This window comes from Protopterus annectens, chromosome 4.part1, assembly GCF_019279795.1.
Source record: "Protopterus annectens isolate FY-2018-M chromosome 4.part1, PAN1.0, whole genome shotgun sequence".
Lineage (NCBI taxonomy): Eukaryota > Metazoa > Chordata > Ceratodontiformes > Protopteridae > Protopterus > Protopterus annectens.
Genome location: NC_056734.1, coordinates 817,428,238 through 817,444,957, shown reverse-complemented (window position 1 = coordinate 817,444,957; position 16,720 = coordinate 817,428,238). Strand labels below are relative to the sequence as shown.

The following is a 16,720-nucleotide window of genomic DNA, read 5'->3' as shown; positions in this document are numbered from 1 at the left end:
CTGCTTCTGTGGATTCGCAGGCTGTTACTGAGACCCTTTCGGAGTCCGGTATGCCGCAAAACTCTTCGACTAAGGATCCTGCGGTTGTCTCTACCTTGGATGGGTCTGGAGCCACTGAGCAGGCAGTCTTCTGAGGAAGTCCTTCGCACTACCAATTCTGGACACAAACCGACGTCTTCTTTTGCAACTACCGTTCTTTCAAAAACGACAGAGTTTCTTAGGCCCAGGGTAAGAACCACACCCAGGAATCCAACCCACTCTCAGGCATATGTTCTTCGTTTTTCACTGTTGCAGTCATTACATTTGTGTTATCTGCTTGCAGGTAGCCCTCAGTTGGCCTGATTAACAAAGTCTTGGGTCCTGCGTCGGTTGCTGTCCCTTCCATGACGTCAGGTCTTCGGGTATAAAACATGCAGCCAACACCATTACATCAGTCTTTCTTGCAGTGCCGGAAGCAGAAACAGTTGGCAAGTGCCGGTCGGCCGACTCCTGAAATTTTCGTTTTTGAGTTTCAGAACCGAAGTCTTCAACTAAAGCTAAGTACCCCGTTGGGGAAACTTTTTCTTGCTCCTTACCCATGTCAGTAAAAGTTAATTGCATTACTTGTGGAAAGCAAATACCTCATAAAACTTTTCATTCGTACTGTATTCCTTGCCTAGGCCCTGACCACGACGTACCTTGCTGTCGGTTTTGTGCTTTATTTAATCAACGCACTATCAGTCTGTATATTTTCGCCTCTAAATATTTCGGTTCTCTGTTTAATTATCCAGAAATGTCATTAGTTAGCCATCCGACTACCAGGATTCCGAAAAAACGCAAAGATAAAGACAGAGACAGGTTGCTGAGGCGCCGGTACTCAGTGAGGTGCTTTTGCAGTCCCTGATACCCGCTACTTCTGATTTGCAGACCTCTGCTTAGACCCATTCTGAGTCCGGTATGCCGCGAGATGCTTCAACTATGGAACCCGCGGATGTCTCTACCTTGGATGGGTCCGGAGCCGCTGTGTAGGCACCGGCTTCTGAGGGGTGTATTCAGGCCTACGGACTTGCATATTAAACCGACGCCTCCTTCTTTACTTAGGCCTAAATCTCTATCCATGCCTAAAAAAACCAATGCCCAGGCCACATGCTCAGGCCTCTATACCTAAAAACAAATAAGAATGGCTGAAGATCTAATAACTCTAATCAGGGGTAGCCAACCCCCCCCCCCCTTCTAAGAGGCCTAGGACTGAAGTTGATTATGAATCTTCTGATCAGGATTCTGTTTTTTCTGATTCTTCTGATGATCTGGATTTGCCCATATCTACTTATGAAGATTCTGATGCAGAGGACTCAATTCCCTTTGCTTCCCCTCCTGAGGATTTTTTCTGTTGGGGAAACCTTACATACTCTAAGGGAACATTTCCACTGGGAAAGCCAGGATTTTTCTGATTCAAAAAAAGAAGCTTAGGGATTTCCTTCTCCTACCTCAGCATAGGCCTTTAGCTATTCCTGCTCCCAGAAAACCTGACCGATACTACAGGGTCCCAGAGTCCCACAAGTTCCTTTTTAAAAATCCTATTGCAGATCCAGAGACCATTTCACAGGGGCCCAAGGGCATTAAGGCTTCTACTACTAAAAATCCTACCCCTTCTGATAGAGAATCCAGGGTGCTGGATAGATGGGGTAAGAAGGTTTACACTTCTGCAACCTTGGCCATTAGGGCTTTAAACTGCCAGTTTCAAAGTATCGGCAACATGTTATTGGACTGCTTAAACAGAAAATTATGTTGATTCCTGACTGTGTGGAAGATAAAGAATTACAGGATTTAATGCATTCTGCTGAACAAGTTGGAAAACATACTTTGCAATGTGGTTTGAATTCATTAGAGGCCTCTTGCAGGGTTGCTGTTACTGAGTCTGTGCTCAGAAGGCATGCTTGGCTTAAGGAGCAATCTTTGCCTGATCATGTTAAAGCTAAATTGTTGGATGCTCCTTTAAATTAGGACCGCCTGTTTGGCAATAAGGCTGAGGAAGTTCTTAAAAAGATGGAAGATAAATCTAAATCTATGCAAACTGTTAAAAGATTTTTTTACAAGTTCAGCCTCCTAGATTTAGTAGGCACTGTTCCTTTAAGAATTGGTCTTTTCCAGCCCCTTCCAGGTCTTCTCAAGCCAAACCCTGACACAGCAAAAACCCCAGGTTTCTGTCCCAGGGGAGAGACAGAACTAAGTAGTGGGGGGCCTCCACTTTCAAATCTGGGAATAATAAGACTCCCCCTTATGGTAAACTGTCTCAATGACTTCCTTTTAAAATTTCCAAGCACTTGTCAACTGACTGCCCCTTTTGGGGGAAAGTTTGCTCTTCATGCAAAGAATTGGGAACTCATTACCCAGGACAAATGGGTTTTAAATATGGTGTCCCGGGGATGCAGATTTCACTTCCACACTTTGCCAACACCAAGCGGGTGGCCGGACCTACCCCCAAATCAGTGGGCAGAGGCCCAAAAACAAGTACTTTCTCTCTCAAGCATGGGGGCTATTCAGCTGGTAGCAGAAGAGGAAAAGGGGCAAGGTGTCTACTCGAGACTTTTCCTGGTACCCAGAAAAGATGATTTATGGCCTCCTGTCCTGGACCTGTCTACTCTAAAGACCTTTTTGAAGATTCCAAAATTAAAGATGCTGACTCTCTTAACCAATTACTTCCTGTGCTAGGCAAAAATGTCTGGGTGGCAACACTAGATTTGAAAGAAGCATACCTGCACATCCCAATCAGGGAATCTTGCAGAAGATACCTATGCTTCAAAGTAGGCTACACTCACTATCAGTTCTCTGCACTGCCCTTTGGCTTATCTACTGTGCCCAGGGTATTCACAAAGTGCCTAGCTCCAGTTATTGCATTTTGCAGGCAAAGAAATATTCAAATATACCCATACCTGGACGATTGTCTAATTCAGGCAGAAAGCCAGGACATAATTTTGAATCATCTGGCCTTTGTACAAAGGGTTCTAACTTGTCTGAGGTACACCATAAACAAAAAGAAATCACACCTGGTACCCTGTCAACAAATTATATTCCTGGGAGCAAGCTTGAATACAACTTCCCAGATGGCTTACCTCACACTAGAGAAAAATTCATTTGACAACCTACTTCAAACAAGTGGTCACAAAATCCCTGCTATCTGGAAGTTAAATACTGCAAGCCTTGGGGTTCATGGCCTCCTGCATTCTTCTAATTCCATATGCAAGACTACGTATGAGGAAACTACAGTGGCATCTAAAAAGCCTATGGTGTCAACATTCTCAAGACCTAGAAACAATGATTCCTATCATACCTTGCCTACACCTAGAGTTCCTTTCGTGGGCAGAGGCCTTCCACCAAAACAAGGAACTACCTTTCACACCACCCCCTGCCACCCAAACCCTAACAGACGCACAGACTATGCATGGGGGCTCATCTGGCAGGGAAGTGCATTCAGGGCAAATGGAACCCATGTCAAATGCACTTGCATATCAATAAAGAAATGTTAGCTGTACAGAATACTCTGACAGCGTTCAAGGACCACATTCTTCCAGGACAACTAATGGTAAAGACGGACACCACCACTGTTATGTGGTACATAAACAAGCAGGGGGGTGCACATTCTTACCCCCTCTGCAGACTAGCCATGGCATTGTGGAACACAGCCTTGAGCTACCAAGTGCACCTACAAGCTCAATTCCTGCCAGGAAAATTACACTGGCAGACTGACTAAGCAGAAGCCTCATGGACCCACATGAGTGGAAACTGGAACCAAGGATTTTCAACATGTTGACAAGCAAATGGGGGAGCCCAGATATAGACCCGTTTGCCTCTCCCCATGAATACCAATTGGACAAATTTTTCACAAGGACTCCCCACAAACAAGCCTAGAAAATGGATGTTCTGTCCTTCAGCTGGAAAAACCTATCAGTCTATGCCTTCTCCCCTCTGCTCTCCAAAGTACTACTAAAAATCAAACGGGACAAACCAAGGGTGATTTTGATTGCTCCAGACAGGCCGTGCCAACACTGGTACCCCCTCCTGTGCAGTGTCACGGTTATCTCCATGGCACCTGCCTCAGACTCATTCCCTGCTGTCTCTGCAGGACAACCAGATTCTGCACCCTCAGCTTCTAACACTGAACATTGCAGCCTGGCTAATTACTTAATCTTTCCTTTACCATCCCTCAGCAAAGCTGTGATGGATATTTTAGAGGCAAGGAGGCCTAGTACTAGAAAATCTTTTGCTGAAAAATGGAAAAGATTCTGTGCGTGGAACCAGTTTCAAGGGATGAGCACAGCAGCCCCCAATTTGCCTCAGATTTTACAATACTTAACTGAGATGCTTCACAAGGACCTGTCTTTTTCCTCCATGAAAATCCACACCTCAGCCATTTCAGCTCATTATAATACAGAACCTCCCCTCTTCTCTCATCCACTGCTCAAGCAGTTCCTCAGAGGGGCCAAAAATTTGAGACCACCCAGGAGAGCTCCAAGCCCAGCCTGGGACCTTAACTTTGTCTTGGAGAAGCTCACACTACCTCCTTTCGAGCCAGCTGCTACTGCAGACTTAATTTATTTTTTGGAAAACAGCCTTCCTTTTAGCAATCACTTTAGCTAGGAGGATATCTGAATTACAGGCCCTTATGGCAGTGGAGCCTTTCATCATCTTTCATGCAGACAGGGTGTCCCTCAGAACCAATCCAGCCTTCATGCCCAAGGTGGTATCCAGTGTGGCTCTTAATCAGTCCATTCATTTGCAAACCACCTTTCCCAATCCACAGAATAAAGGGGAATGGATACTGCATTCCTTAGATGTGCACAGACAACTTAGGTTCTACCTGGACAGGACTAAACCTCAAGAGACCTGAACAACTGCTGGTGGCATTTGCTGCAGGGGCAGAGGGGAAGGCGATTTCAAAGCAAATCTTTTCTAAATGGATAAGCCATTGCATTCATTTCTGCTATAAGCACCATGGAAAACCTGTCCCCCAGGGGATCAGGCCTCACTCCACCAGGGCTGCATCTACCTCTACAGCCTTTCTCAGAGGCGTCCCTACCAGGGACATCCTAGAAGCTGCTACCTGGAGTTCTGTACATACTTTCACCAAGCATTATCATTTGCCAGATGTTCATCGTGCATACAGCTGCAGTCATAACAGATGGGTTTTCCTGCCGTCAGGCGGGACCTCGGTCGGCCGAATTCCAAAGTCTAGGTCCGGTGTCGGTTGTCATCGCTCCATCCCTGACGTCAGTGCGACAGGGGTATAAGAACCAGCCGACGCCATTTTCTCCAGTCTTTCTTGCCGCACGGTGCCCGAAGCAGAAGCAGTTTGCAAGTGCCGGTTGGCCAGCTCCTGAGATTACGAATATTTTGCAACCGAAGTCTTCTTGAAAGCTAAGTACCCCGTTGGGGAAACTTTTCTTGCCTCAGACCGATGTCAGACAAAGTTAATTGCATTTCATGTGGGAAGCAAATACCGCATAAGGATTTTCATTCCCTCTGCATTCCTTGCTTAGGCCCAGACCACGACGTCTCGGCCTGTCGTTTGTGCTACATTCAACAGACGCACCATTAAGCGTCGGGCGGAGTTCGCCCAACACTATTTTTGACAAAAAATGTAATTACATTATGTCGTCGGATACTACAGTTTTGAGTAAAAGACGCAAAGATAAGGACCGACATACGAGGTCCGCGGCCTCTACCGACACCACGCCAAAGCCCTCCACAGGTGGTCCGGTTCTAAGTGAGGCGCCTACGCAGCCCCTGACTACCGACGACACTTCATTGGCAGTGTCTACTGTGCCAGAGGTCGCAGGCTCTTCGGCCCACACCCCGACTACAGATACCGAAGCCACTCTTGGCGGTGAAACTCAGTTTAGACCGGTCTGCCACCTCTCAAGGTGTCTTCAGGCCTTCCTCTTCTTTTTGCATCAAGGCTTTCACTAAGTCTAAAGCAGCCATGCATACTAAAAGACAAGCTCCACGGGGCCCTTCTCAAGGCCCCATGCCTAAAAAGCAGATGCTCAAAATGGCTGAGGATTTGATTACTCTTATCAGGGGTTCTCAACCCCCCCCCCTGACAAAAGACCCAGAGTGGAGGAAGAATCCCCCTCCTCGGACCAGGCCTCCATTATTTCAGAACATTCTGATGACCAGGAACAGTCATACTCCCATTTTGAAGATTCTGATGCGGAGGAGTCCATTCCCTCTGTCTCCCCCCCTGAGGATTACTCTTTTGGGGAAACCTTGCATACCTTGAGGGAACACTTCCACTGGGAAGGCCAAGAGTACTCCGACTCCATGAAAAGGCTTAGGGATTTTCTCTTGCTCCCTCAGCACAGGCCTCTGGCTATAACTCCTGTCTTAGACATCCTAGATGATGTGTATTCGGAGGCCTGCCTTAACCCAGACTCTCTACCTCCAGCCCCAGTTAAGCCTGACAGGTATTACCGGGTTCCTGACTCACACCAATTCCTATACAAAAGCCATGCGGCTGACCCATAAACTATCTCACAGGGCCCCAAGGGAATTAAGGCCTCCACTGCTAAAAATCCATTACCTTCAGAAAGGGATTCCAGAGCTTTAGAAAGGTGGGGGAAAAAGGTATACACCTCTGCCACCTTAACCATGAGGGCATTAAACTGCCAGTTCCATATGTTAAAGTACCAACAGTTTCTGTTATCACAGTTGAGAAGCAGAATGTCACAACCTGAACAACCAGACTTGAAGGAGTTGCAGGATTTGATACATAGTGCAGAACAAGTGGGTAAACATACCTTGCAATGTGGTTTTGATGCTTTAGAGGCCTCATGTAGAGCTGCTGTTACAGGATCAGTCATACGTAGACATGCCTGGCTCAAAGAGCAAACCTTACCAGATCATGTCAAAGCTAAATTACTAGATGCCCCTCTGCAAAAGGATGTATTATTTGGTGTTAAAGCTGAAGAGGTATTAAAGAAAATGGAGGAAAAGGCTAAATCAATGCAAACAGTGAAAGATTTCCTATAGGTACAGCCACCACGTTTCAGTAGAAATTGGCCTTCCAAAAATTGGTCCTTTCCAGCCACGGACAGACCCCAAAGAGGTAGATACAGGCGCCCGAGGGGCAGAGGGCAATCTCAAGGATCGTTGAGGCAGACAATGGCAAGCTCCTACACAGAGGTGGTGAGGATAGTTCACAGCCATTCAGAAAGCAGACCCATTGACTTTCCCCTTTGCATGCCAAGCAAGGCTCAAATGGCAGCACCTTTAGGTGGAAAACTGGCATTATTTTCAAAAAATTGGCATATTGTCACAAAAGACAAATGGATCCTGGACATTATAGACAGAAGCTACAGATTTCATTTTCACACCCTTCCAAAAATGAGAGGCATGCCAAACCTGCCACACAAAGGGCAGAGGCACAAAAGCAAATTTCAGATCTCATGGACATGAAAGCTATTCAAGAGGTACCTACACAAGAACAAGGTCAAGGTTTTTACTCCAGACTATTCCTGGTACCAAGGAAGGGAAAAGATTGGTGACCTATTTTAGACCTATCCATCCTAAACACATTTTTACTGGTGCCAAAATTCAAGATGCTCACATTACAGCAGCTTCTTCCCATACTGGGAAAGGAGTCTTGGCTGGTAACATTGGACCTCAAGGAGGCATACCTGCATGTCCCAATCAGACAAGATTGCAGAAGATACCTCAGATTTCTTGCAGGTTCAAGTCATTATCAATTCTCTGCATTGCCCTTTGGCTTATCTACTGCGCCCAGAGTATTCACGAAATGCCTGGCATCAGTAATTGCCTACTGCAGACTTCAAGGGATACAAATATACCCATATTTGGACGACTACCTGATCCAAGCGGACAGTAAGCACATACTTCTGAAACATCTGGCTTTTGTAATAATGTTGTTGAATTCTCTGGGATACACAGTCAACAAAAAGAAATCAAGGCTAATACCCTCTCAAGCAATAATTTTCCTGGGTGTCAACTTGGACACAAACACCCAGATGGCCTACCTCACGCCAGAGAAACAGGGGCAACTAACTCAATACTTCAGAAAACTAGCAAATTTCACCAGGCTGACTGCAAGGAAAATCCTGCAGGCTCTGGGATTCATGGCATCTTGCATCCTACTAATCCCATGTGCAAAGCTGCATATGAGGAAACTTCAGTGGTACCTGAAAAACTTATGGTCTCAACACAGCCACAGTTTGGAAACAATAATACCACTGATTCCATGTCTTCAAAAGGAATTTCTGTGGTGGGCTCAAGCATGCCAAAGAAACACGTCTCCCATTCTGCAAACCTCAAGAAAATCAAGTCATCACAACAGACTCCTCGGACTACGCCTTGGGGGCACACATGACAGATCGGTGCATTCAGGGAAAATGGTCCCAAAAACAAAAGCACCTACACATCAATCAAACGGAAATGCTAGCAGTAATAAATGCTATTATAGCTTTCAAAAACCTTCTGCATCCAGGTCAGCTATTGATAAGGACGGACAACACCACAGTAATGTGGTGCATAAACAAACAGGGAGGAACCCATTCATACCCACTATGCAGGCTGGCCATGTCTCTTTGGAACATGACTCTGGAATTACAAATCTAACTTCAAGCACAGTACTTGCCAGGCAAGGTAAACACGCTGGCAGACAACCTAAGCAGAAATATGACAGATCCACACGAATGGAAGTTGCATCCTCAAGTTTTTACAGAGGTAATTCAAGCATGGGGAAGGCCAGACATAGATCTCTTTGCCTCCCACAAAAATCACCAATTGGAAAAATTCTGCTCAAGGACCTTTCATCCACAGGCCTGGAGAGTGGACGCACTCTTTCAGTTGGACAACAATGACAGTTTATGCCTTTCCACATCTTCCTCTGCTGCCCAAAGTTCTATTAAAAACCAGAGCAGACAGACCAAAGATGATTCTCATTGCTCCGGACTGGCCAAGACAACACTGGTACCCACTCCTCAGGAGCCTGACGCATTCCCCACCATGGACCCTACCACTAATGCCTCTTCTTCTGACTCAACACAACTTCAAAACTCTTCACAGTCAGCTGAAAACACTCAATCTAGCCGCATGGAAGATTCCTTAACCTCACAACAGACCCTACTCTCCAAGGAGGTGCAGGATGTCATTTTGGAGGCCAGAAGGCCTTCTACTAGGAAAGTTTACTCCGCAAAATGGAAACAGTTTTGTGCCTGGAATGAGAAAAAGGGTCAGGATCCTGGAATACTGAATTTACCTCAAATATTACAGTATTTAGCTGGGATGCTAAACAGCGGACTTTCATTTTCCTCCATCAAAATCCATGCCTCAGCCATTTCTGCAGAATACAACACTGATCCTCCTTTATTCTCTCACCCCCTCTTAAGACAGTTCCTCAGAGGGGCTAAGAATATAAAACCCCCAAGGAAACAACCAGTGCCTGCTTGGGATCTCAATTTCATTCTAGAAAAACTGACCTTGCCTCCTTTTGAGCCAGCTGCCTCAACAGAGCTGCAATATTTGTCCTGAAAAACGGCCTTCCTTCTGGCTATCACCTCAGCTTGCAGGGTATCGGAACTACCAGCCCTCATGGCTGTGCAGCTTTTCATTATTTTCCATCAGGACAGAGTTTCCTTACGAACCAATCTGTCCTTTATGCCAAAGGTAGTATCCAGGGTAGCGTTGAATCAGACTATCCACTTACCTACCTTTTACCCTAATCCTCAAAACAAAGGGGAGAGACTGCTACATTCCTTGGACATCCACAGACAGCTGCGTTATTATTTGGACAGAACAAAGCCTTTCAGAAAATCAGAGCAACTCTGTCTCCTATGCTACAGGAGCTCAAGGGAAGCCAATTTCCAAACAGAAAATCTCAAAATGGATAGCCCACTGCATACGCTTTTGTTACTCTTTTCATGGTAAAACTGTACCTGCAGGCATCAGATCTCACTCCACAAGGGCCACAGCTACCTCTACAGCTTTCCACAGGGGGGTTACTACCAAAGATATTTTGGAAGCAGCCACTTGGAGTTCTGTGCATACCTTCTCCAGGCACTATCACCTACCATTATACTCCATATCTAGAGCAGGCTTTGCCACTGCAGTCTTGCAGAGCATCCTGGCTCCTCCTAGTTCCACCTAGTGCCTACCACCCCTTTTTTAGCTTTGGGATTCTACCCATCTGTTATGACTGCAGCTGTATGCACGATGAAGATAGTACAGTTTTGTACCTACCATAAATGTAGATGTTAGAGTGCTAATACAGCTGCAGTCCAGGTTTCCCTCCCTCCTTCCCCTCTTGGGACAGGCCTAATGGCTAACACCTCATACAACCTGATTGGGGTATTCATTTATGGTGTATTTGCTTGCAACTACTGCTTTTTGATTATATTGCATTGCATTATTACATAAATTTATGTATTGCCTTCCTTCTGGGGCACCTGACATCTGGGGCAAGAAAAACTGAAGAAAATGGCGTCGGCTGGTTCTTTTATACCCCTGTCGCACTGACGTCCGGGATGAAGCGACGACAACAGACGCCGGACCTAGACTTTAGAATTCAGCCGACCGAGGACCCGCCTGACGGCAGGAAAACCCATCTGTTATGACTGCAGCTGTATTAGCACTCGAACATCTACATTTATGGTAGGTACAAAACTGTACTTTTTCTCTAAATCCAGAGCTGGCTTTGCCACTGCAGTCTTGCAGGGCCTTATAGCTGGTCCTAATGCTATCTAAATTCCTCCTCCCAACCATAGCTTTGTAAATCTACCCAAATGTAATGATTGCAACAGTGAAACACGAGGAACATAGTACAGTTGTGTACACTTACCGTAAATGTAGATGTTCGAGTGTATTCACTGTTGCAGTCCTGGTTACCCTCCCTCCAGCCCCCTAACTTCTTTTGGCTATACCTCTGCTTTCCTTTACTGTGCTTAAAAGACTTTTTGGTGTATTTGCTTTTTTTTTTGGAGGTATATCACTGTACTTTTATATTTAATTGTTTCCCATTAGGGGGGCACCTGACATCTGGGGCAAGAAAAACTGATGTAATGGCATCTGCTGCATGTTTTATACCCCTGCCGACCTGACGTCATGGAAGAAAGGACAGCAACTGACGCAGGACCCAAGAATTTGTTAATCAGGCCGACAGAGGGCTACTTGCAAGCAGATAATCCAAATATAATGACTGCAACAGTGAATACACTCGAACATCTGCATTTATGGTAAGTGTACACAACTGTACTATCTGCTTCCTTGCCTTAGTCTCAAATGCTTAAAATGGCAGAAGACCTTATACTGATCAGGGGAAGCCAAGCTGTCCCCCTCCAAAAGGAAGAGGTCTGTCCCCTGTACTTTTGTCTGAACAAGTCAGATGAATCTGATGCATCTGAATGTGAAGACATGCAACCCCTCTCCACTTATGAGGATTCTGATGCAGCTGATTCCATTCCTTCAGCCTCTCCCCCAGAGGATTTTTCCTTTGGGGAAACCCTGCATACCTTAAGGGAGCATTTCCAATGGGAGAGTCAAGACTACCCTCAGTCTAAAAGGAGACTCAGGGAATTCCTAGATCTTCCACAACTCTGACCCTTGGCCATCCCCCCAGTCCTGGATGTCATGGAGGATGTCTTCCTCAAATCCAGGTCTACTCCTGATGCCTTCCCTCCTGCTCCCAGAAAACCAGACGGGTACTATAGAGTCCCTGACTCTCACAAATATCTTCTTAAAAATCCTTCTGCTGACCCTGAGGCCATTTCTGAAGGACCTAAAGCAATTAAAGCAACCTCTAAGAATCCCACCCCCTCAGACAGGGATTCCCGAGCATTGGACAGATGGGGTAAAAAAGTATACACCTCAGCTACTCTTGCTATCAGGGCACTAAATTGTCAGTTTCAAATGCTGAAATTTCAGCAACATACCTTGGAACTCCTTAAACAAAAAAAAGTCTTCCTAAACACACCTTGCACTGTGGTTTTGATGCCCTAGAAGCTTCTTGCAGGGCGCAGTCACCGGATCTGTCATTAGAAGGCATGCATGGCTTAAGGAACAGCCCCTGCCAGACCATGTCAAATCTAAGAAGTTGGATGCCCCCTTGCACAAATAACTTATTTGGCACTAAAGCAGAAGATGTCTTAAAGATGCAAGAAAAAGCAAAATCTTTACAAAGTTAACGATTTCTTGCAGGTCCAGCCCCCAAGGTTCAGCAGGCATTGTGCCTCCAAACACTGGTTCTTTCCAGCTCCCAGTAAACCAGCCCATCTTAGGCCCTGTGGAAACAGACCCCCCCCCCAGACAGCAGCCACAGGGCGTGCAGAGATCTAAGCAGTGGACTACCTCCATTTCGAAACCAGGGAGTTCTAAGCCACCCCCTTATGGTAAGAACTCACAATGACTCACCCCTCCTTCTGCCCACCTTCACTTACCCCTAGGAGGAAAACACTCCTTTCACTCAAGCACATGGGCCACCATTACCAAGGACCACTGGGTTCTGAACATTGTGTCTCAGGGATACAAATTTTCCTTTCACACCCTTCCACCCCCAAAAGGGTTCCCAGATCTACCACCAAATCAATGGGCAGAGGCTCAAAAGCAAATCCTTTCCCTGCTCTCTGAGGGCAGTAGAGAACGTTCCTGCAGAACTGATAGGCCAAGGTTTCTACGCCAGACATTTTCTGGTGCTCAGAAAAAAGGGCACCTGGTGCCCCATCCTCTATCTAGCCGTGCTCAACACCTTCCTGGTTATCCCAAAATTCAAAATGCTCACCCTCCAGCAGCTGCTTACCCATGTTCTCCAAGGACACTTGGCTAGCCACCCTAGATCTAAAAGAGGCCTACCTCCATGTTCCTATCAGGGAATCATGCGGGAAATCTCTTCTTCAGGGCAGGATCTCAACACTTTCAGTTCTCTGTGCTTCCCTTTGGCTTATCTACTGCTTCCAGAGTTTTCACAAAATGTCTGGCAACGGCCATACTTAGACTACTGGCTTTTTCAGGCAAACAGCCAGGAAAAGCTGCTCAAGTACCTAGCCTTTGTAAAGACCCTACTAACCTCCCTAGGGTACACAATCAACAAAAATAAATCCAAACAGGTGCCCACCCAAAGGATAATCTTCCTGGGGAGCAAGTCTGGACACAGCATCCCAGATGGCAAACCTTACACCAGAGAAACTAATTTTCCTGACAGCCTACTTCTCAACTAGCCACCAGGCTCCAGCTATCTGCAAGGAAGATCCTTCAAGCTCAGGGGTTCATGGCATCTTGCATTCTACTCTTTCCATATGCCTGACTGCATATGAGGAAACTTCAGTGGTACCTAAAGAGCCTTTGGTGTCAACACTCTCAAGACCTGGAAACTCTTCTACCTATAATTCCTTGCCTCAGAGAAGATTTTCTTTGGTGGGCAACAGCACGCTCCCACAACAAGGGACTGCCTGTTCCCCACCCCCGTCACCCAGACCCTCACCACAGACGCATCAGACTATGCCTGGGGTGCACACCTGGATGGCAGGTGCTTACATGGCCATTGGAGCCCACAGCAAATCCCTCTGCACATCAGTCAAAGAGATGATGGCTGTGCAGCACACCTTGATAGCTTTCAAGTCCCTTCTCTCTCCAGGGGCTCTCCTGATCAAAACAGACAATGCCACTGTGATGTGGTACATCAACAAACAGGGAAGGACTCACTCCTACTCTCTATGCTGGATGGCCATGACCCTTTGCCACACAGCCTGTGCCATGCAACTACACCTGTCAGCACAATTCCTACCAAGATCTCTCAGCCCTCTGGCAGACCAATTAAGCAGAAATCTTGTGGACCCACACGAGTGGCCGCTCAACAGAAGTGCCTTCACCCTAATAACTCAGAAATGGGTAACCCCGAAGGTCGACCTCTTTGCCTCCCACACCAGCCATCACCTCAGCAAATTCTGCACCAGGGAGCATCACTGCATGGCTTGGAAAGTGGATGTCCTGTCCTTCCCCTGGGTCAATTTATCAGTCTATGCCTTTCCTCCACTATCTCATCCCCAGGGTACTGCTCAAAATAAGGGAGGAAAAACCAAGGACCATTCTTATAGCTCCAGACAGGCTCCAGCAGCACTGGTACCCCTTGCTGCACAGCCTGTCCCCGCTACCTCCGTGGCATCTTCCTTAGATTCCAAACCTCCTGACCCAGAGTGAAGGGGAATTAATGCATCCCCAATTGCAGACATTCAGTTTGACAGCTTGGCTCATTCCCTAACCCTGAACCAATCTGACATCCTCTGTAAACAGGTTCTGGATGTTATCCGTGAGGCCAGACACCCTAGCACCAGAAAGTCTTATGCTGATAAATGGAAAAGGTTCTGCACTTGGATCCAGGCTAAGGGAGCCAATACGCCACAGCCCTCCCACTCATTCTGGATTACTTAGCTGACCTACTACACAATGGCCTCTCTTTCTCTATAAAAATTCATGCCTGTATTTCTGCTCATTTTCCCACTGAGCAGCCCCTTTTCTCACATCCTTTGATCAAAAAGTTTCTATGAGGGGCTAGCAACTTGCGGCCACCCAGAAGGGCGGCAACACCAGCTTGGTACCTTAACTTTGTATTGGAAAAGCTCACCCTGCCCCCTTTCTAACCAGCTTCTTCTACAGAGCTAAAATTTCTCTCCTGGAAGATGGCATTCCTTCTGGCCATCACTTCAGCCAGAAGAATTTCTGAGCTGCAAGCACTGATGGCTCTGGGACCCTACATAATCTTCCATGCAGACAGGGTCTCCCTCAGAACTAACCCATCCTTCATGCCCAAGGAGGTGTCCAGTGTGGCTCTCAACCAATCCATTCATTTGCCCACCTTTTTTTCCTAATCCCCAGAACAAGGGGGAAAGGATTCTGCACTCTAGATGTGCATAGAAAGTTCAGATTATATCTACACAGGACTAAATCCTTCAGAAAGTCTGATCAATTGTTGGTTAACTTTGCTACAAGGGCAGAAGGCAAAGCCATCTCCAAACAAATCATTTCCAAATGGATAGCATGCTGCATCCATTTCTGCTACAAACAGCATGGAAAGCTTCCCCCAAAGGGGGTCAGGACACACTCCACCAGAGCAGCCTCCACCTCTGCAGCTTTCCTCAGCGGAGTCCCCACCAGGGACATCCTGGAGGCTGCCACTCTATTTACACTTTTACCAAGCATTTCCACCTGCCTGTCTCCTCCAAATCCAGGGCAGGGTTTGCCTTTGGCATCCTAGCCAGCCCCTAGTTTCCTTGACTGCATCCACCCATTTCCTCAGCTTTGGGAATCAACCCAAATGTGATGACTGCAACAGTGAAACACGAAGAACATAGTGGAGTTGTGTACACTTCCCGTAAATGTAGATGATAGTGTACTCACTGTTGCAGTCCTGGTTTCCTTCCATCCCCCTTTATTCTTTTTCCTTATAAGAGACATTTTATTTATTTACCACTGGTGAGGGTTTTCCACCAGAACCTGGCTCCTGCTTGGGGGCTCTTTACAGGTTAGGGCAAGAAAAACTGATGTAATGGCGTCGACTGCCTTCCTTTATACTACTGACGACCTGACCTCTGTCCTCAAGCTACAGCAACTGACGCAGAAGTCTCTGGTATTCGGGCCGGCTGAGGACTACCCTGGCAGGGATATAACCCAAATGTGATGACTGCAACAGTGAATACACACTTAACAGCTACATTTATGGTAAGTGTACACAACTGTACTTTTTGAGTACAGTATTAAGTCAGCATGATTGGGACTCGCAGAAGGATGGCACAGGGAGTTTGTTTAGTAGTGTTGCTCTAAGTGCAGTATGCAGTCAGTGTGGAGAATTGGGATGGTACTTGTGGCAGCGCATGTGGGGCCCCTGCAATGATGGGGTGGTAGCGCATGTGGGGCCCCTGCAGTGATGGGGTGGCAGCACATGTGGGGCCCCTGCAGAGATGGGGTGGCAGCACATCTGGTGCCCCTGCAGTGATGGGGTGGCAGCGCATGTGGTGCCCCTGCAGTGATGGGGTGGCAGTGCATGTGGTGCCCCTGCAGTGATGGGGTGGAGCAATTGCAGTCAGGTGGTAGTACACACAGAACACACTACACTAGTACTGAGCATAGTATCTGTCCAGCATAGAGTGGATGGAATTAGTTTGGTAGTGACATGTGGTGTCCAGTCGGCATGGAATGCTGTCAGATAAGTAGCACAAATGGAACATGTGTAGTGTGTGTGTAGTAGTGAAACTAGCAGATAGAGGCAGACTGTATTTTCTTCAGTTTCTAGCAGAAACCTTTTTCATTGTGTACATTTCTGTTGAAATCACTGTGGTGGTGGTGCTGCGGTAGCGTTGTCGCCTCATAGTTAGACGTTCCCGTTCGATTTTCAGAGCGTCTTCTGTGTGGCAACATGCGTGATTGGGCGTTCCTTCGTTGAAGGTTGTGCGTTAGGCCCAGCAAGCCACCGCGTAAAACTCTACTGCCAATCATTAGCAGGCCAGAGTTCCGCTGTGGTGACCCCTAACCGGGAAAGGCCGAAAGACACAAACAAACATTTCTGTTGAAATCATGATCACTAAATTGGTCAACATTGAAAGCCATTTTGACAGGGAAAAGAGGAAACTTGCACTTCCAGTTTTGTTTGATTTGTTTTTTTTCTTGTTTGTCTTGGTATGTGACTCTGATTAAAATGTTCACAGCACAGATCCAAGGTTTAGGTTTCTGTCCCTTCAGTCAT

General features: G+C 46.7%; 1 protein-coding gene across 2 annotated transcripts in view; it reads left to right on the top strand.

Moving 5' to 3' along the window:
* The window catches only part of ATG16L1 (autophagy related 16 like 1), a 1,009,779-nt gene that overhangs the window by 805,847 nt on the left and 187,212 nt on the right, over positions 1-16,720 (top strand). The window lies entirely within an intron of this gene.